This window comes from Onychomys torridus, chromosome 9 (genome assembly GCF_903995425.1).
Source record: "Onychomys torridus chromosome 9, mOncTor1.1, whole genome shotgun sequence".
In the NCBI taxonomy this organism is placed as follows: Eukaryota; Metazoa; Chordata; class Mammalia; order Rodentia; family Cricetidae; genus Onychomys; species Onychomys torridus.
Genome location: NC_050451.1, coordinates 96857595 through 96881731, shown reverse-complemented (window position 1 = coordinate 96881731; position 24137 = coordinate 96857595).

Sequence of the window (24137 nt, the reverse complement as noted above, 5' to 3'; positions counted from 1 at the left end):
ACATACCAAACAACAAAACAACACAATCTAAGATCAAGAAAGGAGCCTCTCAGAAAACCTAAAATTGATTATTATCTAAATCATATATTTCTCAGTCTCTAAAACTATTTATTACAACTTTTTCTTACTTACAAATTATCAATATTACAGGAATATAGAACAGTCTAAAAATACTTGTTATAACCCACTACTCTATACTATACTTTGGAATGTTTGATAAATAATAAATATTTCCACAAATTGATGATTAACATCCAAATATTTTTAGTACTTACTTTTTAAGTATCGATAACATTTTCTTTTACAAACACCACTCAGATTTCTGGGGAGATAATTGAAATCAGGGGGCAGTGCCCTGAAAGGATGATGGCAAATTCCAGGGCATCTTAGAACAATAGTTTTACAAAAGGGTCATCTACCATCACTCAGGAAACAATCTCTGACACAGGGACAAATTGAATACAAGTAATGTAGTATTTATACTTTGGTCCTGAGAAATTACTATTATGACATTAACTTCCCTTTGTCAGTCAAAAGACAATATTACATTTCTAGTTCCATCATAAAAGACCATAAGTGATTAGCAAATTAAAATTATGTACAGTTGTTATACCAGCATTTGGGCATCCAGGAAGCCCAACTCGTCTCATAGACTGTCACAGGACTGCAATGAACTGTAAGACGCCTTTCATTACTCACAGAAAGACAATGAGAGAACACAACTACTGCAAGAATCCACAGTTTTAGGTCTAAACTGAAATAACCTTTAAGATCTTTTTGTTTCCTCCACTGTGGTCTAGGGAGTGCTTTCCAACTTCATGAGGCTGATTGCAATTTCAACACTACCTGCCACACAAAATTCCATCCGAGTATGCAATAACTTTCTCACAACAGAAGGTTCCCATGACCTTCCAATTAAAAACTCACATTTCTTCCTTACTACTTAGCTACTTCTCTTAAATACTCCTTCAATTCTTAAATCTAAAGGTTTATATGATTTCATCTTATTATTTTGAATAGTCAAAAGTTAATATCCCTACTTAAAAATTAACTAGCATTCTTAAATGTACCTATAATTAAGTTCCTGCTCTAATTAAATCCTAAAGCACATTTCCTGCAGAGTAGATAGATTAGTGTTTAAACCAACAGGCAAGACATAGCTATAACGGCAAAACAATTTACCTTTTTCAGCTTTTGTAGTAATAAATCAAAATTATAATTTTAATCATAATTAGAATTGTCAATGGAAAACACAGTCTAAGTTCAAAAACTATAAACATGGTTTCATTGCATGCCATATTTGAACGACCTTAGTACTAGGATTCATAATGACCCAAATAACTTGTCATAACATAAAAGCTATTTCAATCATTTTTTAGTAATAAAATAAGAAGTCATAAGCCAAGACATTCAGCAAATACTTTGCTGGGGAGCACAGATAATCAGATTGCCTGGGAGTGAGAAAACTCTTGTTTATGTTATGATCTGATGACATTTTTAGCTCTGAGGTTAAGGGAAGCAAATGATCTACTAAGCATCTGAAACTGTTTATCTGACATATCTAACTTTGAGAAATAAGAAAGTTCCAGTGAAAAACAAAAAGTTCTTGGTGTAATGCTTGATTATGTTGATAGCATTCTCTTTTATACAAGTTAGTATGTAGAGATGAAACCATACATATAAAAGAAAACCCAAAACTCATATTTATTTTATTATTAACTCCTTCTGACTCTCCTTTGTACCTCCTCTCATTTTGACAAAGTTCCAACTAATAAAACAAAAATCTGAAAATGAGGCTTTGTGTGTCACTCGTATTATCTGAAATTCTTTATCAAATCCCAGAGAGTATTGATATCAGTCAGGAAAAATAATAATTAAAGGATTTAGCCAAATTTTTATCTGGGGAATATAAGAATCAGTATTTCTTTTCCTCTTTATCTTAAATAATGTTTTCTTTTAATAAATAATTTAATTATATTTGCATAAAAGTAGAAAATACACCAGGAAAGAGTGATAAGACAGAAGAGATAAAATTAGAGTAGAGTAGAGAAGAAACTGGGGTTCTCAGAATTTGCTTCTATTTTTTTATGTCCTCGGGTAACATTCATTAATTCTGTTTGGTTGGAGACTGTATTCTGTTAAACTCATTACTTTTCCTGATGACTGAAAGAGTGTTGAGTGAAACACAAATCTAGATAATAACTGCTTACAAGAATGAAAAATCCCGCTTCCTCTCACCGCTGCCTACCATGAGTACCTTCTAAACTTCAACTGTTCGGTTCAAACAGCAAGAGAAGTTAGAGAAATGAGATACAAGAAATCACCATGTCCTTGTGCCAGCCACGTACACAGCTTCCTCTGATGCCTCAGAAAGTCCTCCAGTTCTCTGTCCCACCCATGTAACCTGCAAGGAAAGAGGCCCAAATAATGCAGTCAACTCCTACAACCACCTGTGGGCTCTCTTCAGCTGTTCTACTCTACAGGATAGCAGGGTAACAAACACTTGGAACCTGACAGGGTAAAAGACACAACAAAAAAACTTTCATTCATGCCACCTTGGAAATATCTGACACTTGGTGTATCTACCTCTTATTCTGTACCACATGGCCCACTGACTAAAAAACCCAAAACATTCCAATCCTTCCCTGGGCTGACCCAGTGACTTCTTTTACCACTACATTCTCTTCACTTCAGCCTAACTTTCTACATTTGAACTTAAATCTAGAAGACTGTGTTTAATAACACCAGCACTATAACATAACAAGTTGAGATGTGACCTCATCAAGTCATCAACTTTTAAGGGATGGATTCAAAAGGAACAACTGAAATAATATTTAAGATACAGAATTCAAAAAGAATAGTTATAAATTCTCTCAAAGGATTAAAAAAAATGACCAGAATAAAAAACCTGAATGAAAAAAATCAGTAGCCCTCCTATATATAGACAAACAGGCTGAGAAGGAAATCAGAGATACATCACCCTTTACAATAGCCACAAACCACAAATGATATAAAATACCTTGGAGTTAATTCTAACTAAGCATGTGAAGGACCTATATGACAAGAACTTTAAGTCCCTGATAAAAGAAATTGAAGAAGATGTCAGAAAATGGAAAGATCTCCCATGCTCATGGATAGGCAGGATTAACATAGTAAAAATAGCAATCTTACCAAAAGCAATCTACAGATTCAACACAATCCCCATCAAATTACCAACACAATTCTTCACAGATCTGGAAAGAATATTACTCAACTTCATATGGAAAATCCAAAAACCCAGGATATCCAAAAGAATCCTATACAATAAAACAACCTCTGGAGGCATCACGATCCTCCACCTCAAGCTCTACTATAGAACTGCCGTAATAAAAACAGCTTGGTACTGGCATAAAAACCAACATGTGGACCAATGGAATCGAACTGAAGCCCCTGACATTAACCCGCATACCTATGAACATATAAATTTTGACAAAGAAGCCAAAAATGTACAATAGAAAAAAGAAAGCATCTTCAACAAATGGTGCTGGCATAACTGGATGTCAATGTGTAGAAGGCTGCAAATAGATCCATCTCTGTCACTGTGCACAAAACTTAAATCCAAGTGGATCAAAGACTTCAACATAAATCCAGTTACTCTGAACCTGATAGAAGAGAAATTAGGAAGTACTCTTGAATGCATTGGCACTGGAGATCACTTTCTAAATATAACACCAGTAGCACAGACACTGAGAGAAACAATCAATCAATGGGACCTGTTGAAACTGAGAAGCTTTTGTAGAGCAAAGGACACGGTCAACAAAACACAGTGACAGCCTACAGAATGAGAAAAGGTCTTCACCAACCCCACATCTGACAGAGGGCTGATATCCAGAATATATACAGAACTCAAGAAATTAGACAACAAAGTGAGGTGGGGGTGGGAGTGGGAGGGGGGAGGACATGGGAACCCATGGCTGATGTGTAAAATTAAAACACAAATATAATAAAAAATAAGGGGAAAAAACCTGAATGAACTTATAGTAGACAGAAATAAAGTAAATCAAGTTTAGGGAACACAAATAAACATAATGAAATATGAAAGCAAACATGAATGTGAATTAGAATACAATTAAGTAGAAATACTGGAGGAAAACCAAACTGAAATGAAGCCGCATGCAAAATAGAAATTAATTAGTCAATTAATTTTAGTCTGCATTACTAATTCTATTGACAGTTAAAATAAATCTATAAGAATTTGCAAAAATACATATTTCCATTTTATAAACAGCAATTTTATTTCATAAACAGAGAAAATAATCATAACCTCAATAACCTTTAATCCCTGTATGGCATGTAGCCTCATTTCTTAAAACAATGTGATCCTTGACTTTCCCAAACACGTAATGTCTCAGATTTCTTTAAATGTAATTAACATGGCTTCACTTCAGTGCTTAGGATGCCAGTTCTACTGTGCTGCTCCTACACGGTTCCTCCTTCCTCAGATCTGCTGTGAACTTCGGATCTTTCCCTTCCATGTTTATACTTCATGCCAGTTTGTTATTCAAAAATTGTCGGGCAATGAAGGGTAGTGTGTGTGTGTGTGTGTGTGTGTGTGTGTGTGTGTGTGTGTGTGCAGTGGCTTATTCAAATATTTTTAAAATATTACATAAGTAAATGAAACAGGATTGCTCCTTATTACAATGGAAACTTTTGTAGATGTAGGACTAATGCCAATAGATAAAATTGACATGTGCTAAAATCACCAGATGAAAGCTAGAGAACTTTATAATATTTATAATGCTTCTAAATATATCACAACCTATTATAAATTAAAAAAGAAGAAATGTTAACTTCTCAGTAGAAAAACTAGGCAGACATGATTTTCAAAGATAAAAGTTAACATCATGACTGCTGAGACGTTGTCACCCAATGTCTCCTCCAATCCAGCTAGTGCACATCACCAATTAAGTACTGTTTCTGATAAAACCAAAGTCTCTGAACATTATGAAGTAGAAAAATAAACAAACTTATATAAAACAATGTTGTGAAACACACATCAACTTTTTTCAGATTTTATTGTTTTAGGATAATTTTAGATTCACAATAACATTGGCATTGAAGAAGTCCTCATGTATCATACATATCCTGTTCTCTCATTTGTGGCTAGTCTTTCCTTTAGCATATAATAAATTATGCTTGCTGAAATCCTTGAGTCCATAGGTAACACATTGCCACACCTAATACACAGCTTACACCAAAGGGTAGTCATGGTGCTGAGCCATTTATGAGTTTGCTCTATTAGAGAATGGCATGTATCCAGTTTTCACTATTCCTAAAATCCCAGGCTATAAGTATCCATTTCTCCCTGCCAGTGAATCCCAGCACATGCTGCTCTTTTGTGTCCTTAGTTTAGTCTTTTCAGAATTCAAGATAGTTGGAAACTAGCATTTTACCAAATCTGTTCACTTCAAAATATTTTTTCTTTAAGGTATTTTGACTCCTTCATATCTCACTTTCAGTAGTAACTCATTTTCTTGGTGTTCCACAGTTTGTCTGTAACCTATTTAATACTATATTACTTATTCACTAGTAATAATGGCAATTATGTCTGAAGCCACTGATTGTGGCTATATAGTTTATGTTGGTCCTCTTGTGGTTATTTGTGCATGTTCCTAACTCTGTACGTCTTTTGGACAAAGTCAAGAAGTAATGACAGTATTTAGTTGTCTACGTTGCATTTCTATCAACAATGGACAGATGATTTTATTTAGGTATTGTCATTTTCCTGGCCTTTGACTACTCTAATAGGTTGTTTCTGTGGTATTCCAATACTGTTTGAATTTTTATATTCTAATACTTATGATATTATGCTTGCTCTTATAAGTTTTTATATACATACACCTTCTTTGATATGGTATCTATCAGATGTTTGGGATTTTTATGATTAAGTTATGGGTTTTTCCTTGTTGAAGTTTAATAATTATATTTTTGACAGTATTTATTGACTTTACATATACTTTGCAAATATATTCTCAGTTAATATCTTTTCATTTTTATAATCTTTGTTTTCTTTACTAACAGTTCTTAACAGTTCCAGACAACAGACATTTAAAGGAAACATTGTTGTGTATGCTTGGAAAGCAGTCTTTTACCATGTGACATTTGCACACATGAATTCCTTTGCAACAGGAAACCATATCACTGTTAAAAATCAGAGTATGACAATATTGAGTATTCTAAAATTTTCTTCAGGCTATAAAATACTAAGAAATACTTGCTTGAACAAGACAAACATTGAAGGTTGATTTCTGAGGTCAGGGGAAAAGTAGTAGGAGAATCTAAAACAACAAACTATAGGCAAGGGCCATTGAAGCCTCAAAAAGGATTTAGATTTTATTTGGAAAATAATATCAAACCACTTGAAAATTAAGAATTAAAAAGTGATAGTATTTTAGTTATATGTTAATACAATAATTTTTAGGAAAGCATAATAATTTTGTAATTTAAATCAAAACTACAGGAAAGATATGGTCACAGCATCCCAAAGAGAGTCCAAGGCAAAAAAGGAGAGCTGCAGAAGTCACAATTGTGAGTGGTCCTTAAGTACCTCAGTGCACAATGAAAGGCCAACAAAAAATTCATTATGAACTGAATAGGAGGCTACATCTGTTGTATGTATATACACACAGAGACATACTATATATAATATAGTTATAAATAAATAAGAATCATTCAATTATACTTGCACATACTCATTAACCTTTAATTGTTAATTATTTATAATTTACATTATTGTAAGAGATGTTTTAGTTGCAGCAAGGAAAATTAACTTTCTTAGAAATGTAAAATGACTAGTCATTTCAGGAGAACAGGTATCTGTAAGCTCTCTAAAGAGAAAAGTCACAAACCTTTGATTTACAGTGATTTCCTGCCAGCAGGATTTGCTGGAGCAATGGTGACATAAAGCTTGTTGGGGTAACCAACTAATATCTGATTGACTTGAGGTTCATTCGCCAAGATTAAACTCATACCTGGCACTGCTTGGCTAACCCAAAACCTGAGACATAGGTAGCCTAGGCACTTATGTAAAAGAAAATACTCCTGGTCTTAAAAACAAACAAACAAACAAACAAAAAAAAAAAAAACCAGAAAACTAATAACACAACAAAACAATGACACTTCAGGTGTCATCAGAGAAGCTTCCTCCTGCTGAAAATGGGAAAAAGTACAGAGACCCACAACTGGAAAAATGTGCAGATTATGATAGGCCAAAGAACAATTGTCCTTAAATGGTATATCTTCATTAAATACTTCTCATCAGATTTCAGGGAACCTTTTAGAAGAGGAAGCAGAAAATCAATAAAAGCCAAAGGGAGTGAAGGACACCAAGGAAATAAAGTCCTCTAAATCATCAATATTGACACATATATGATTTTATAGAGATTGAGGCAGCATGCACAGAGCCTGCACTGTTCTGCACCAAATGGGGTCCTAGAGCTGAATGGAATGGTGGACACATGCCCTCATCCCTAACCCACAAGTTGTCTCCTAAAGAATGAATATCTAGTTGTTTTTTAAGGAGTCTTTCATTGGGAACAACTCTTAAGGACACGATGCATACAAAAAGAAGATGGCCAATAGAACACAAAGTCAATGGTACCTGTCTCCCTTAGGATTTTATTGCTGTGAAGATGCACCATGATAATGGCAACTCTGTAAAGGAAAACATTTAATTGTGGCTGGCATAGTTCAGACTTTTAGTCCATTATCATCACATAGGGAAGCATGGTGGCATGCAGGTAGACATGGTATGGTAGTGATTGCTGAGTGTTCTACATCTCTATCCACAGGCAGCAGGAAGAAACTGAAACACACTGCCCAGGTTGAATATCTGAGACCACAAAGCTTCTCCTCAGTGACACACTTCCTCCAAAACTGACACACATATCCCAACAAGACCTTACCTCCCTAAAAGCCCACAGGGTGCCATTTTCTTTCAAACCACCACAGTACCTTTGGAAATTATTTGTCTCCTAATGTCATGTTAGGCCTTTTTATTTAAATTTATTTACATACATTTTAATATTTTCTTTACTTTTCACCTTACAGTTCCTTTTAGTGTGTACTATGGCTTCCAGTGTAGTGATTTCATAGGATTCTTAAGTGTGCCAATAAATGTGTCTCTCCATCTCTATCTGCTTTTTGTGTCTTTTCTTGTTGTTTGTTTTTGTTTTTGTTTGGTTGTTTTTGTTGTGCTTTTTGTTTGCTTTGTCCTATCTGATGTGTTAGTTTTTCCTTTCTTTTATTATTATCCCTTAGAAGCACATTTATTATCTACTGAGAGACAGAAATAGGGTGGATCTGGATGGGAGGGGAGGTGGAGAGTTATGGGGATGTGTAAAGGGAGATGAAAACATGATCGTGGTAAAAAAAAAAATCTATTTTCAATGAAAGTAATAAAAAAAAAACTGCCTATCTGCATGCCAACATGTTTCCCTTCATGATGAGAAAGGACTAATGCTCTGAACTATAGGACAAGCCAAATTAACTGTTTTCCTTTGTTAGAGTTGCTGTTGTCATATGTATTATTGGTATTAAATTGAACTATCATAAGTGAGGAAGGAGGAGAGAGAGAGAGAGAGAGAGAGAGAGAGAGAGAGAGATATCAGGGCGAGGAGAAAGGATTTGAAAACACCACAGACAAAATGATATAAAACAAGGATAGGAAATAGTCTTGAACACATTGGCACAGGAGATCACTTTCTAAATATAACACCAGTAGAACAGACACTGAGAGAAACAATCAATCAATGGGACCTGTTGAAACTGAGAAGCTTTTGTAAAGCAAAAGACACAGTCAACAAGACAAAGTGACTGCCTACAGAACAGGAAAAGGTGTTCACCAACCCCACATCTGACAGAGAGCTGATATGCAGAATACATAAAGAACTCAAGAAATTAGACATCAAAATGCCCAACAGTCCATTTAAGAAATGGGCTATAGAACTAAACAGAGAATTCTCAACAGAAGAAGCTCAAATGCCTGAAAGACATTTAAGGAATTGTTCAACATCCTTAATTATCTGGGAAATGCAAATCAAAACGACTCTGAGATACCACCTTACACCTGTCAAAATGGCTAAGATCAAAAACACCGAAGATAGCTTATGCGGGAGAGGATGTGGAGCAAGGAATACTCTCCTCCACTGCTGGTGGGAATGCAAAGTTGTACAGCCATTTTGGAAATCAATATGGCACTTCCTTAGAAAATTAGGAATCCATCTCTCCCAAGACCCAGCTGTAGCATTCTTGGGCATATAACCAAGGAATGTTCAATCATACCACAAGGGCATTTGCTCAGCTATGTTCATATCAGCATTGTTTGTAATAGCCAGAACATGGAAACAACCTAGATGCCTGAAGAATGGATAATATGGTACATATACAAAATGGAGTACTACTCAGCAGAGAAAAACAATGACATCATGAGGTTTGCAGGCAAATGGATGGATCTAGAAAAAATCATCCTGAGTGAGGTAACCCAGACTCAGAAGGACAAACATGGTATGTATTCACTCATAGTAGGATACTAGATGTAAAACAAAGATGACTAGACTGCTACACAACTCCAGGGAGGCTACCTAGAAAACGGAACCCTAGGAAAGACACAGGGATCACCCAATGACAGAGAAATGGATGAGATCTACATGAACAACCTGGATGACAGTGGGAGTAATGAAGGGCAAGGTTCCAGGAAAAGAGAGCTTAGGGGAGCAGGAGATCCCAGCTGGATCAAGAACAGAAAGGGAGAACAAGGAATAACAAACCATGATAAATGAAGATTACATGAGAACAGGAAGAAGCCAAGTTGTAGAGAGGTCCCCAGAAATCCACAATGATACATCCACTGTAGACTACTGGCAATGGTGGAAAGAAAACCTGATCTGACCTAGTCTGGTGATCAGATGGCCAAACACCCTAACTGTCGTGCTGGATCTCTCATCCAATAACTGATGGAAGTGGATGCAGAGATCCTCAGCCAGGCACCAGGTGGAGCTCCAGAAGTCCAATTGTCGAGAAAGAGGAGGGACTGTAAGAGTGTGAATTGTTGAGACCAAGATTGGAAAAGCACAGGGACAAATAGTCAAATGAATGGAAACACATGAATTATGAACCAAAAGCTGTGGAGCCCCCAACTGGATCAGGCCCTGTGGATAAGTGAGACAATTGAATAGCTTGAACTGTTTGGGAGGCATCCAAGCTGTGGGACCAGGACCTGTCCTTAGTGTATGAGCTGGCTGTTTGGAACCTTGGGCTTACACAGGGACACTATGCTAAGCCAGGAAGGAGGGGACTGGACCTGCCTGTACTGAATCCACCAGGTTTAAATGAATCCCCAGGGGAGTCTTGGCCCTGGAGGAGATGGGAATGGAGGGGAGGAGCTGGGGGGTTGGGGGAGCAGGAGGGGAGAGGACAGGGTATCCCATGGCTGATGTTTAAAATTAAAACACAAAGATAATAAATAAAAAAGGAGAAAAAATAAAAAATAAAAATAAATAAAAAATAAAACAGGAATCAACATAATGTAATAGCAAGATATTAAATATTTTTGTTTTATTCATAAAGAATGGTAGGTTTAAATATCATGAAATATTTTACATTATTCTTTTGTCAAAGGAATTAGAGAAGATGAGTTTGCAAATCTTTTAAAGGTAAAGAAAGTAAGAGAAAGAATATGTTTATAGTCTTATTAACTCAATGCTGTCTGCTTACTAATTTTAAAAATGTGCATGTTTGTGTACATCAATTTGTATAATTTCAATACAATTGGTAATCAGATAAAATCTTATTTTCCATTTTATGTAATGTATATTAACAGATAATCTTGCATTAAATCAATTTTAATAAAATTAAAATCAAAATTACCTCATGTGATAAACACAGGTTCATTGTCTTTTACTGTGATTATTGTACCATAACTCTTTTGTTTATAGTGCTAGAAACTTTTTATTATTCTCTTTTAAAAATATTCACATACGTGTTCCTGAATTTTAAATCTCATCTCCTTTTCCTAATATTTTACTGTAACATTTTACTATACAACTTTATGCCCAAAAAAATTGAACTATGGTTTTCATGACTGAGATTGTATCATTTTTATATGCAGAATCCCCGTTCAATAATATTTGATGCTCTTTTTTCCCACGAAATGTTACACACAGAACAAATCATATTCAATGAATTGAAGTAATTAGTTTTATTCCTATTCAAAGAGCTAGCAGAAATTGGCAATTCAGTGTCTTTGACAGACATTGCTAGAAGACAATACCGATGTGAAGTCTTAAGCCGCCTAAACTTTAGACAGTGGCTATTACAGCAGTCTTAAGTTTACAGAGAGAAAGAATAAGGTCCAAACTTACCAGGCTGACAAACCGCTCTAATTGGCTTCTGTTACTATGCTCTGAACTAAACCACAGTTGTTCAACCTGTCAACAAGAGGGGCAACAACAAAAGCATTTAATGAAGTGTTCCACTAAGTATTTCATTGAGAAACCACAGCCATGGAACTCGAGCTATATACATCCTTGGTAGAGAGCTTGCCAAACAGGAATGAGGTCCTTGGTTCAAAACTTTGCACTAGAAAAAAAAGAATCCAAATAAGTACCAAAGACACAACTATATCCTCTCTTCTTAATGAACCATAGCCATGGGTTCAAACAGGGGAAGGATCTACAATGATCTATAGGCTTATTTAATTTCAAGTGTGAAAATACAAGCCCTGCACTTTACCCACATAAATGGTATATCCACAATTTTTCCTTTTAGAAACTATAGCTGCTGTTGAGTTTTACTGCCTATGGAATTGTACATTACTGCTCAGGCGGAACTCACCAAGGCTTCTTTCCTTATCATTAGGCTGCTGCTATCTTATTCTGGAGGAAAGAACCCAGGGATGAGACTGTGCTTACTATATTGTGTGTGGTACATCATCGTTACTATTAATCTTTGTACTTATTCAATGAATGTTTTCCAAGATTCTCCACTATGAAACTATACTTTCCCTTTCTGTCCTTTTCCAGACTGTACTCCCTGCTCCCTGGAAGGAAATTACAAGGCTGCGCTCACGTTTGAGGTGTGGAGAGTTATGCTCTATATTCTGGAAGGCAAATCTGAAATATAGATGTGTTTCTCCCCCCCCCTCTCTCTCTCATGTTCATACTGAAGATTTTGAATTTTAATTCAATAGTATTTAATTCTGTTGCTAAATTGTTCATCATTGGCCATTGTGTGCAGTTTCTTTTAGTTTTTGTGTGTCTGTTGCAGAAATCTGTATTCCTATTGTCTTTTATCTAAACACATTCTCACTCTTTGAATTAATATATATTCTAGGATCATCCTAAATCAGTTATTTACCATTTTCTTCAATAGTCTCTCACTTCCTTTATTAATGACATTACGAAGCTAGATTAAAATATCTAACTTCACTTGTCAACCTTATCAGTAATAGCACAGTGCTTTTAAATTTTTTTAGGTACTTTTTAAATTTTTATATTCTTTGGCTCCTTACATCCTTCTAGAACCCCTCCTCTTTCCTACTCATCCAACTTTAAGTTTTATTTCCCTCAAAAAATGAAACAAAAAAACAAGAAAACTTCCAAAACTAAGTAAACTAAATAAAACAATGCTCAAAAATGAAATTAAAAAAGCAAAGACAAAACCCACCAAACTATAAAAGTGCACATAAAAACCTGTAGAGTCTATTATAGGTTTTTCAACTGCTCCAGAACGTAAGATCTATCTCACAGTGGCTGATACATGAGTTTCCTCTATTGGAGAAAAGTGATTTTCTGTATTATAGCAGATATAAGTTACAGTTGTTGAACTTTACAGGATAGATTTCTATTCATTCATTTAAAAAATACAACAAAATTATAATAAGACAGAACAAAACTCATCATTTCTGAATGGAGTAAGACAAACCATCATAAGGCAAAAAATTCAAAAGAAGGCACAATAATCACAGACCAGCACATTGTCTCACTCGGAAATCCCATGAAAACAGTGAACTGGAACACACAGTACAAGTACAGAGGACCTGATGAGGACTTGTGCATGCTGCCTCAGTCTCTGTGAGTTCATATGAACTTTCCTCGTGTTTATTTTAGAGGGTGTTGATTTCTTGGCTTCCTCCATCCCCTCTGAACCCTACACTCTTTCTGCCTCCTCTTCTGTTGGGTTCTCTGAGCTGTGAATGGAGGAATTTGATGGACAGGTTCCATTTAGGGCTAAGTATTCCAAGGTCTCTCCACCTCTGCCTAAAGTGTGTCTGGGTGTCTCTGAATTTGTCCCAGTCTGCAGCAGAGGAAGATGTTTTGATGATAGCTGCATAAGGCAGTGATTTATGAGTATAGCAGAATGTCATTAGAAGTCATTGTATTGCATTTTTTGATAACAGTACTATTTTGTTTTACAAAAGGTCCCTAGGCTATCTATTCTCAATTTCTTAGCCGCTCAAGCAGAGTCAGGTATAGGTTACATCTCTTGGCGTGCACCTTAAGTCAAATCAGTCATGGGTTGGTTACTTCCACAAGCTTTGTGCAACCATGAACCTAACATATATTGCAATGAGTACACCATTGCAGATAAGGGATTTGTGGCTGCCTTGGCATTTGCTTTCAGTAACATTCAGAGTACCATCCTATATGAAAGACAATGAAATACAGGCATGGAGGCTCTTTGTAGGCACCAGCTTGACATCAGCATACTCAGTATAGGTATTGTTTTTGGCAAAAAGGGCTTTGCTGTCAGTTCACAGAGAGCAACATATTTTCTGAGACCATATCTTATACCTGTTAGAATTTCTAAAATCAACAGAACAAGTGACAGGTCATGCTAGTGAATTTGTGAAATAAGAACAACAGTAGGACCTAATTGCTGGTGGGAGTGCAAACTCATAGAGCTCCTGTGGAAATCAGTGTGTCAATTCCTCAGAAAGGCAGGAGTCAATCTACCTAACGTGATGATTACACCGCTGTTGAGCATATAGTCAAGAGATGTTTCATCTTACCACTGAGATACTTGCTCAACTGTATTCATTTCTGCTCTATTCATAATAACCAGAAATTTCAAACAACCTAGATATCCCTTAACAGAATAATCGATAAAGAAAATGTGGTACATTTACACAATGGAACATTACTTTGCCATTAAATAAAATCATGAAATTTGCAAGCAAATGGATGAAACTAGAAAAAAAAATCATCCTGAGTTAGTTAGTGAAGAGACAGAAAAACAAATATGGTATGCATTTGCTTACATTTCGATATTAGCCATTAAGTCAAAGATAAATAAGCTACCATCCATTGAACCACAGATTTTAGGTATAGAATAAAGGACTAGATTCAACACATAGATCTCATTAGGAATGCGAAATAAAATAGGCATATATGATGGAAGTAAGGGCTAGAATAGGAGGATCACGTTGGGAGGGAGAAAGGAGGGGGGCTTGAGGGATAGGATATGGAGAAAGACAGAAAATTAGGGATCATTTTAGAGTTAGTATGGAAAACTGTAGAGTAGATCATTCCTAAAATATGTATATATAAGAAGGTGATGTACATTAAATAGATCATCAAAAAATGGGGAAGACAGAATCTCAACTGGCCATCTCTTGTCATCCAATGAAGCTTCCAGTACTGAGATTTGATTACATCTAATATGTTGTGGGGTAAAGGGGCCAAGAGGGACTCCATCAACAACTCTTTATTAATTATATTACTATTTTTTTATATAGGTTGTACTGGGTCAGTGAGCATGTTAAGCTATCCCGGGACTATTGAGTAACATTGCAAGAGCACTTGCACCAGTCCTGATTAACTGTTCTCTAAAACTCATTCACTTCCTTAGGTGGAGAATGTTAGTACCAGCCAAATTCCAAGTACTGTGCATGCTTCTGTGGAACGCACTCTGAGCCAACCAGCTAAGAAAATACATAACTAAACTAACCTCACTATATTCACAAATGCAGAATTATATCAAGATGTAATCACCTTTTCCTGTATTGACCTGATTGCACTCTGAGCCGACCGGCTAAGAAAATACCTAAGTGTGCTAGCTCCACTATATTCAGAAATACAAAATTATATCTACTGCAATCACCTTTTCCTGTATGGACCTGATCATTACCACCAATTTGAATCACTCTCTGTGTTGAAAATTTAAGCGCATTTCTTTTCGTTATCTATCAATTCTAAGAATGAAATTTCAGCTCTACCTCCAGTCATCCACTTAATGTGCCAGTTTAATACAGATGGATTTGAGGTTTGAAATTTTAACCTGTGCACCTATGAGAAATATCAGTATCAATTTTCACACAATGCTAGACGTAGCTCTTTTGTCATTATTTGTGCAGATATTACTGATTTTCACAGTAAATCATGTCTCACCAGTTTCTTTCACTTTCCTTTAAGAAAACTGGCTTTGTGGATTTAATTATTTATACAGTTAAATTATTTACCCACACTAACTTTTGCATTCATCCCTGGCCTCCTAAATAGTATTAATTTGAGAAATTAAGATTCCCTCTTTTTAATTGTCATTTGGTAAAGTTCTAAGACTTTTTAAAAAGCATACTTTTGTCCATCCAACACCACATAGAATAGTTTTAAGGTGGCCTAATAACATTAATATTTTACCTTTATAAATTTATTCTTCCCTGTGATTTTTTTCTGTAGTCATATTTTATCTTCTCCAGAATATCATACTATTAGAACACACAGAAAATTGTTCTTTCAGGCAGGCTTCTTTTCATGTGTAACTGAAAGGGTGAAATGATGTTTTCAAGTATGAGATAAATGCTAACAACAGTCAACATTGCTGAATATAGTTGCTAGAATGAGAACATAGACATACTGTGCTGCTTTCTGCTAGCTGATGATGCTCGTGCCACAGTGGCAAATTAAGTAGCTGTAGATGAGTTTAGCACTGTTGGCAAAAAGTAAAGTATGCACTCTCCACACTATTTAAGGAAAATATTTCTCTAATCTTCTTAAATTACTAAAAAACCTAATGCATTAAATAAAATAATACTGTATCTAAATATATTATGTTAACCTTAATTATGCATGTTAGTCATTCTTAGCTAATAAACCATAAAATGGAGACATATATTTGAAAATAGCTATAAAAGTTTCTACCACTATCATTAAGAATATTTTAGAGATAAAACATTGTCTTTTGTTTTCATATATAATGTGAAAGCAGCATTGTGAAAAATATATATGTCATTCAAATCTTAGACGGTATTATATTAAAAAACCCAGAACAAGATATGGGGGTGAAAGCTTAAAGATCAGAGAAGTAGAACAGGCCACAGCCATCACCTATTACCTACCCAACTCTATGAATCCTCTGACTGAAATCTTAGTCTAAATAGAGTGAGTTCCTGGTTCCTCACCCTTACCATTCTCTGCCCTGAAGTCACTTGCTGGGATTAAAGGCATGTGTGCTTCCCAGTACTGGGATTAAAGGTGTATGCCCCAACTGCCTGGCTCTGCTTCCAGTGTGACTTTGAACTCACAGAGAAGCAGACAGATCTCTGCCTCCCGAGTGATAGGATTAAGGGTGTGTGCCACCACTTTCTATCTTGTGTGTATAATCCAGTGGCTGGCTCTGCCCTCTGATCCTTCGGTAATGTTAATTAGGGTACACACTACACACACACACACACACACACACACACACACACACACACGCACACGCACACACACACGCACACACACACACATATATAAAATTGAAAATTTGGCTTGACATATTTTAAAGAAGCATTAAATAATGAATTCAAGTAATATTCTATTTATTTTGATGATATGTGAAGACTGTGTCTCCCCCATTGCATTCTCTTCTCCCTTTCTCCTGCAGTCCCTGCCTTTCTGCCTCTCACCCTGTCTTGATTCATGTATTTATTTAATTTTTGCTGTTCTGATTAGCAAAGATGAGCTCATTCATGTCAGACAACAAAGTTCTCTGCAACAGAACTATACACAGCTTCTTCAAGAATCCCATTTATAGAATTATTATGATAGCAAATTTTTATTAAAATTTTAAAATTAAACTATGCCTTTTCTGTTACTCATATAAAATTATTAGACATAGTAAATGGATTTGGACTCTGTATTTTCAGTCCTGTTTGATGTAGAATATCATAAAGGACAATAAGTAACACATACATAATAATTATGTAAGTATCCTTTTACAAGGTTTATCAGAGGGATTTTTTTCTAATTAGTCAGAAGAATGTTTCACTTCTATGGACTGTATTTACAAAACCTATGATATAAATGCTTTGTACTGTGGTTCTAAAGAAGAAAAACAGTGCTTTATTTATTTGGATTTATCAGATACATTTGATATCAACAGACTTTCTGGTGATTAAATGACATAAGGTGAGTAAAGTGATGAAAATCAGAGAGATTATTCTTTTGAAATAGTATGTCATTTGGGCCATGGAAAACAACAGTGTAATGAAAAAAATCTCATTTGTACTACCTGAGATTTTAAATGGGCTCTTGACCAAATGATGTATATGGAAGAGTTTAAAAATCATTACAGAGAATAGCTCTTTGTTTCTCATATAGATATGTCTACCAATGCTCATCAAGATTTTGAGTACCATAGTATATATGTTTTTTATCATATTTTTTATTTTAAATTAAATAGAATAAATCAGAAATGTGGACTGCAGAAATCTTTCCTCAAGAAGATCGGCTTAATTAAGCCTTCTCCCAGCATGCCATCTGTTCTGCATCTCTTCTCAGATCAAGACACAATAGATATAGACATATGGGTTGTAGGCTGAGAACATGAAGAAATTTTAAGAACGTTACAGTTCATTTTTGGTTGTCTGTTTTGTTTTGTTTTTGGTTTTGTGTTTTGTTTTGTTTTTCAACAATATATATTTCCATTCATCTGACAAAATTTAAGTCTGAAGTGATTTGTCCTTATTTCAGGATAGTTGTAACTGCATGCCTTCTATGAGATATTTTATTTCCCTAACTTGGTATTAAGTTACAAACACTAAGAAATCACCAAGAACACCAAGAAAAATGTTTCCGTTTGCACCTTTAAAGGTATTTATGTCATCCACTATGAGCTATTACTCTTCGAAGAGAAATTTGCTCTTCTTACATCATGCCTCCCTATATATTATTTCTGAATACAGAGTCCATTGGTTCAAGTAGACAGATACTAACTTGTGTAGCCATAATATGAAATAATGTATGCAGTTAAATTAACAAAGACAATTTCCAGTAGCCATTGTATTTTGACTGTGAGGTGTAACACTCTGACACTCTTACAACTATTTCAGTTTTACAAAAATATACAGACTAAGAAATTTTCTTACAAAATAAATTGGAGAACAATGGACAATAGAAATTTGAGCAAAGAAATTGAGTAGAAAACATATAAATTTTCTGCCATAAGGGCATTTCTGATTAGTGTCAATAATGAAAATATGTATCTCAGTTCTAAGAAATACAGGAGTTATTAAGCTTTCTTAGATTTTGTTAAATTGTATTCTGAATTCAGACTAGAAGTAGAATTATGCTTGGCTTAATATTTAAATAATACCCCTCTTTATCTCTTTTGGTCCCTAAATGAGAAGGCATTATATCTAATGAAACAATTTACGTTAGAAATCTTTATAAAATGAAGGAGTGAAAGCCATCCTATACTGCTTTGATCTGTGTAGCCAAGAAAAATCAGTATGTTGACTACTGATTTGTTCCCTTTTCATCCGTTTTTAGCATCATCAGACTCAATTGATTGCCTCTAAAGTGTTCTCTTCAATATTCCCCATCAAGTCCAATCTAAATCAAGGCATTAGACTTGCTGTCTCCTAGATTTGTACCTGTTTACCTGAACAGCTTTCATGAATTTGGTTCCACCTATCAGTCAAACAGGAAGAAAGAAAGACCAATTCCTGAAGAACAAAGCAGAAGACAAGAGAATGAAAAGGTAAGAAAGACACGATGCTCAGGGTGAGAAGATGTGGAAGGATTCCTTGTTTGAGCACCACTTCGGCCTGTCACTTTCACAGTGCTGCTGCCTGTGAAATCAAAGATGTGGAGACACAGATATAGAAAGGAATGGAGCAGCGTTGAAATTCCAGGGAAAGAAAAAATAACCATAAAAATAGTCTCACTTCTGGATGCCTAGCTGTAAGCACTCGGCCTTCTCATGTTCTCATTGTGTTACAAATATTCACTGACAGCTGAAACTTTAAATTGTAGTTTGTAACATAAAAAGGGTATTGTATAATATGACCAGCAATTCACCTGGCTAAAATCTACCAGAGAAGCAAACTGGGTCATAAATATTAATGTTTTCATTTGAAAAAATGAAGACTTCAATATTAGTATGATTTAAATTAAATTTATATTAGTATCAAAATATCTCTCTTTTGAGTTGCAGTAATTTCTTATATTTTTAATATCTTCTTTATTTTTCTTACATAATGAACATCTACATTATCATAAATTCCAGGAGATGAGTACCAACAGCTATTTTGGGGGAAGGATTAGGAATATTTAATGTAGAAAGAAAATGTCTTTGAAAAACACCACAGGAGCAGAAACTGAAGATTTTTTAAAGCTCTGGGGTTTTTGTTTTATTTATTTATTTCATTTATTTATTTCATTTATTTATTTGTTTGTTTATTTATTTATTTATTTATTTTTGCTGGAGCTGAGAATCAAACCCAGGGCCTTGTGCTTGCTAGGCAAGCACTCTACCTCTGAGCTAAATCCCCAACCCTTGATTTTTGATTCTTTGACATGCAAAGAATGTTAACTATAATTTAAAAATTAAAATTAAAAGAAAGTAAAAGAAAGTAAAAGAAAGTAAAGGATAACTCTTAATCATCACACAGAACATGAATGCTTTAATATACAATTTCATATTATTACTGATGAGTAATTGTCTTCAAAATATGCACTTATATCAAGGAGAGTGTCTATTTTTCAAAAATGATCTTATCTAGGATATGGAATAAAATAAATCCTGTGAGACTGATGGGATTCTCAGTGCCCATGGTATCTATGAGGAGGGAAAGTGAAATAGCGTTGACTAATGGTACAAGTATGAATTTTAATAATGATCACAATGCTGGCCTCAAATCCTTTATTTATGAGCACACGTTAAAATTATTGTAAGTATACTAAGAGCTTCCCTTAGAAATATAGTAAGAGCCAAACAACCATCTTCCATATCCAGAGGGCCTAGTCCAGTCCCATGGGGGCTCCACAGCCACCAGTCCACAGTTCATGGGCTTCCACTAGTGTGGCCGGTCATCTCTGCACGTCCTCCCATCATGATCTCGAAGTCCCTCACCTGCAGTATCTCTCCTCTCTCTCATCAATTGGATTCCCAGAACTCAGCCTGGTGCATGCGGATCTCTGCATCTGTCTCCATTAGCCACGGACAAAGGCTCTATGATGACATTAGGCTGGTCACCTGATTAGACTAGTTCAGGCACCCTCTGGACCATTGCCAGCAGACCAAGTGGGGGTCAACCTTGTGGATTTCTGAGAGCTTCCCCAGCACCCTGTTTGGGGGCCACCCAGGCAGGGGGATTGGGATCTGTCCCTAGTCTATGGGCAGGCTTCTGGAATCTGGTGCCTGTGGTGTGACACCTTGCACAGCCCTTAGTGCAATGGGAAGGGGCTTGGAACTGCCTGGGCTCAGTGTGCTGGGCTCTGCTGACTCCTCATGGGAAACCTCCATTTGGGGAATGTGGGGATGTCGAGTGGCTGGGGAGTGGGAGGAGGGAGGAGGGGGTATCTGTGGATAGTATGTGGAGTGGGTAGAAAATTTCTTAATAAAGGAAAATGAAAAAAAAAAAGAAATAAAGTAAGAAAAATATATACTAAAAAATTAATATTTTACAGGACACAAACATCTTTTTTAAATGTGTTATTTTCTTTTTTCTCAATGAATACTAGGAATGTCAGTAAAGGTTACAGGTAAAATTTCAACTAGTAACACTTTCATTCTTCAGAGATAAGTATTTCAGTGTATTTTATTGTCTGGCATTCTCTGTTTTCTTTCATGTTTGTGGAAGAAAAATCCTCAGTGTTAATGAAACCTCACTCGGCAGCCAGATAGAGTTAAGATTTATTCCTTAATCACAGTGTCTCTCATGTCTGAAAATAATTCAATGCTCACAAAGGTACTAAAATTGAAGATTCTAATGACCCCCATATCAAAAGACTTTGAGAATTTTATAATTTAAGGAAAGTACTTAGCACATTTCTGTGTTATAATCATTTTTCAGAAAATATAGTATTTTAGTATTGAAAAAAATGCCTTTTTTGAAGTGAAGGAGCATTACCAATTCAGAATATGGCTTTCTCCTGTCTGAGAGACTGGTTTATTAAGAATGTAAAAGAAGAAGAGAGAGTTAAATATAGGTTTTGACACACAAAACAGTACATGACAGACTTAATAAAAAAGCAGGTTATTGCCAAGAGAGACTTTTACAGCTTCTGCTTCCTGTTTTGTGAATCAAAGAACAGAACTTAATATTTCTTGGAAGAATTTTATGTAAGGGATATAACAACAAAATCACAAAAGAAAAAATAGAGAGCAAAACAAAAATAATCCTTTCCCCTTTTAATATAGATGGTTGAGAAAATGATGCCTTAGGCTTTACTTCCTCTGTCAGACTCTAAAAATGATCAACATGCATATGCACCTAGCCATGTACACGAGAAATAGTTATACATAAAGTCATAGTGTGTCCAGTAGTCACCACATGGCTTCTCGAACCTCAAGAGAAGAGGCAGCATCAAGAAATGAGGTATAAGAAGGAAGTGCATAAGCTAACCCCTGTGTTCCATTTCTCACATATAGAGGAAGACATCCATTGTTCATGTTAGCTACTCTTGTACCTAGACACCACTCTGAAGATGACAAGAAAGAATCTGAAGAATTCAGAAAATATGGCTCTGGCCATTTATTCATATACCACTGACATGAAGAAGATGAGAACAATTTTGGAATACTGAAAATACACTTATTAGTTTAGAATGTTCATTTATATTCCCAGCATAAGAATTATTGCCTCTGTTTGAATACATGGAATAGTGTTAACTATTGGGGGTATATAACAGTTTTTTTCATTTATTTTTTGAATTTTTATGTAACTACCCTGAAACTGTGGTATCTTGCTATGTATATATGCAATAAATTTATCAAATATTTAATAACTATACTTTAGAGTATTATTCTTTGGACATTATAGGTTTCAAGCACAGATACTTCAACTGATATCTTTATACTTCATGGATGGAATTTTCTCCTTTTAAATTTCTTTTTTAGTTTATTAATTACATTAACATAGAAAGAAATGGGTTTCTTCCTAAATTTCCATGCATTTATCACATTGTTATTCATCTCTTTCCCATAATGCCTTTCACCAATGTTAGAATTCTGCCCTTACTCCAGCTGTGTGACTGCATATTCACAGCTCAAAAGTTAAGCAAAGGGTCTTACATCTTAGTCATCAGTGTGTGCTGGTGACTACATGCATGTGGGCAGCATAGTCATGCAATCAGCACATGTGTGGAGTAATAAACATAAATAGACATTAAAAAAATCAAATTAATTTTATTACTTTTTCATGACTGCCTTCAGGTTACATTAGCATTAAGCAGGAAAGAAAGAGTGAGTTTAGCTGCTGACTCATGTTCTATGTTCCTTCATTCTTTCACATGCTCAACTTTCTTTGCATCAATAGAAGTCCTAAGTTCTACACTGTCATTTCTTGGAGAAGCATCCAAAGTGCAAATAATTTCTTTTCTTTATAATAGGCAGAACCTTGCTCCCTGTATTTTGTGTTCTCTACTATCTGGTTCTATATTTTTTTTTTCTAATCACATATCTGAAATTTTCCCGCTGTAAAATATCAGTTCTACAAATATAGAGACAAGGTAGGACATGACAACGTGTATCTAGACTGAAGCAGTCAGGGTGCCAATGCAGGGTGGTATTGAACTTGATGGTAGCTTGAACTACACACTTGAGACCATGTATCAAAAAAGTACAGTGTCACATGTATGTGCAATGAAAGCTAATTCACCTATCAGCCATCTTAGTAACTGCTGGTTCTTTGTTTCTGTAGTGAGAACATTTGAACCCCAAATTTTCAGCACTTTCAAAATATGCTACAAATTAGTATTAACAATTATCCATGTACTGTGCAATAGCTATTTTATCCCAGGAAATTATTAATTGACCTTGTATTTCATTCCACAGTGACCCATACCTGGACATGACCACAGACAGAAAAGGCTGCTTATGTTCCATATTTTTCATAAAGTGTTTGCTTAACACAGTTAAAAACAAATTCCTTTTAAAATAATTCTTACCAATAAAACTAAAGAAAATGTACAGTATAAATTGAATTTCCAAGAGATTTCAAGTTACCAAATGAAAGACAACCCTAGCTTTTTTTCACCGATTCTCAATCTCAACACATTTACCTACATATGTAATTTTGCTATCTCTCCCTGTCAGTTTGCATAATACCAACAAAGAGACCATTGTATTCATGAATAATAGGATTTAGATTTCTGTTTGAAAATGATTTCTCCAAAGAGAACCCAATTTCTTAATTTTTCAATGAAAATATATTTTCATAGACTATATTCTGGTCATCATTTGTTTCCCTTTTCCAGCTCCTCCCTACCTCCAAACCCACCCAATTCTACACTCTCTCTGTTTCTTTCTCTTTTTTTGGTAGAAAACAAACATAAAATAATAACCCCCCAAAAATAAACTCACAAGAAAATCATAGAGAGAAATGGATGTGACTCAATTTATTGTTAACTGCCTTGTATGCCATTATGTCCTTATTTACTGTCTATAACTTATATGCCTTGTATAGAAGGTTGTTGGCCATTTTAAGTGGTTGTTGATCTTGTATGTTGCAGTAATTCTTTTCTTTAACTTGAGCTACCTTTGGTTCCTACCACTCCATCCTCGTGCTTCAGCTTGACAAACTGGAATGAACAGAGTTTTATATGAAAGTAGGTTCTATCAAACTCATAAACTAACAAAACTTAAGAGATATTTTATTTCCTGAATCTGTGATT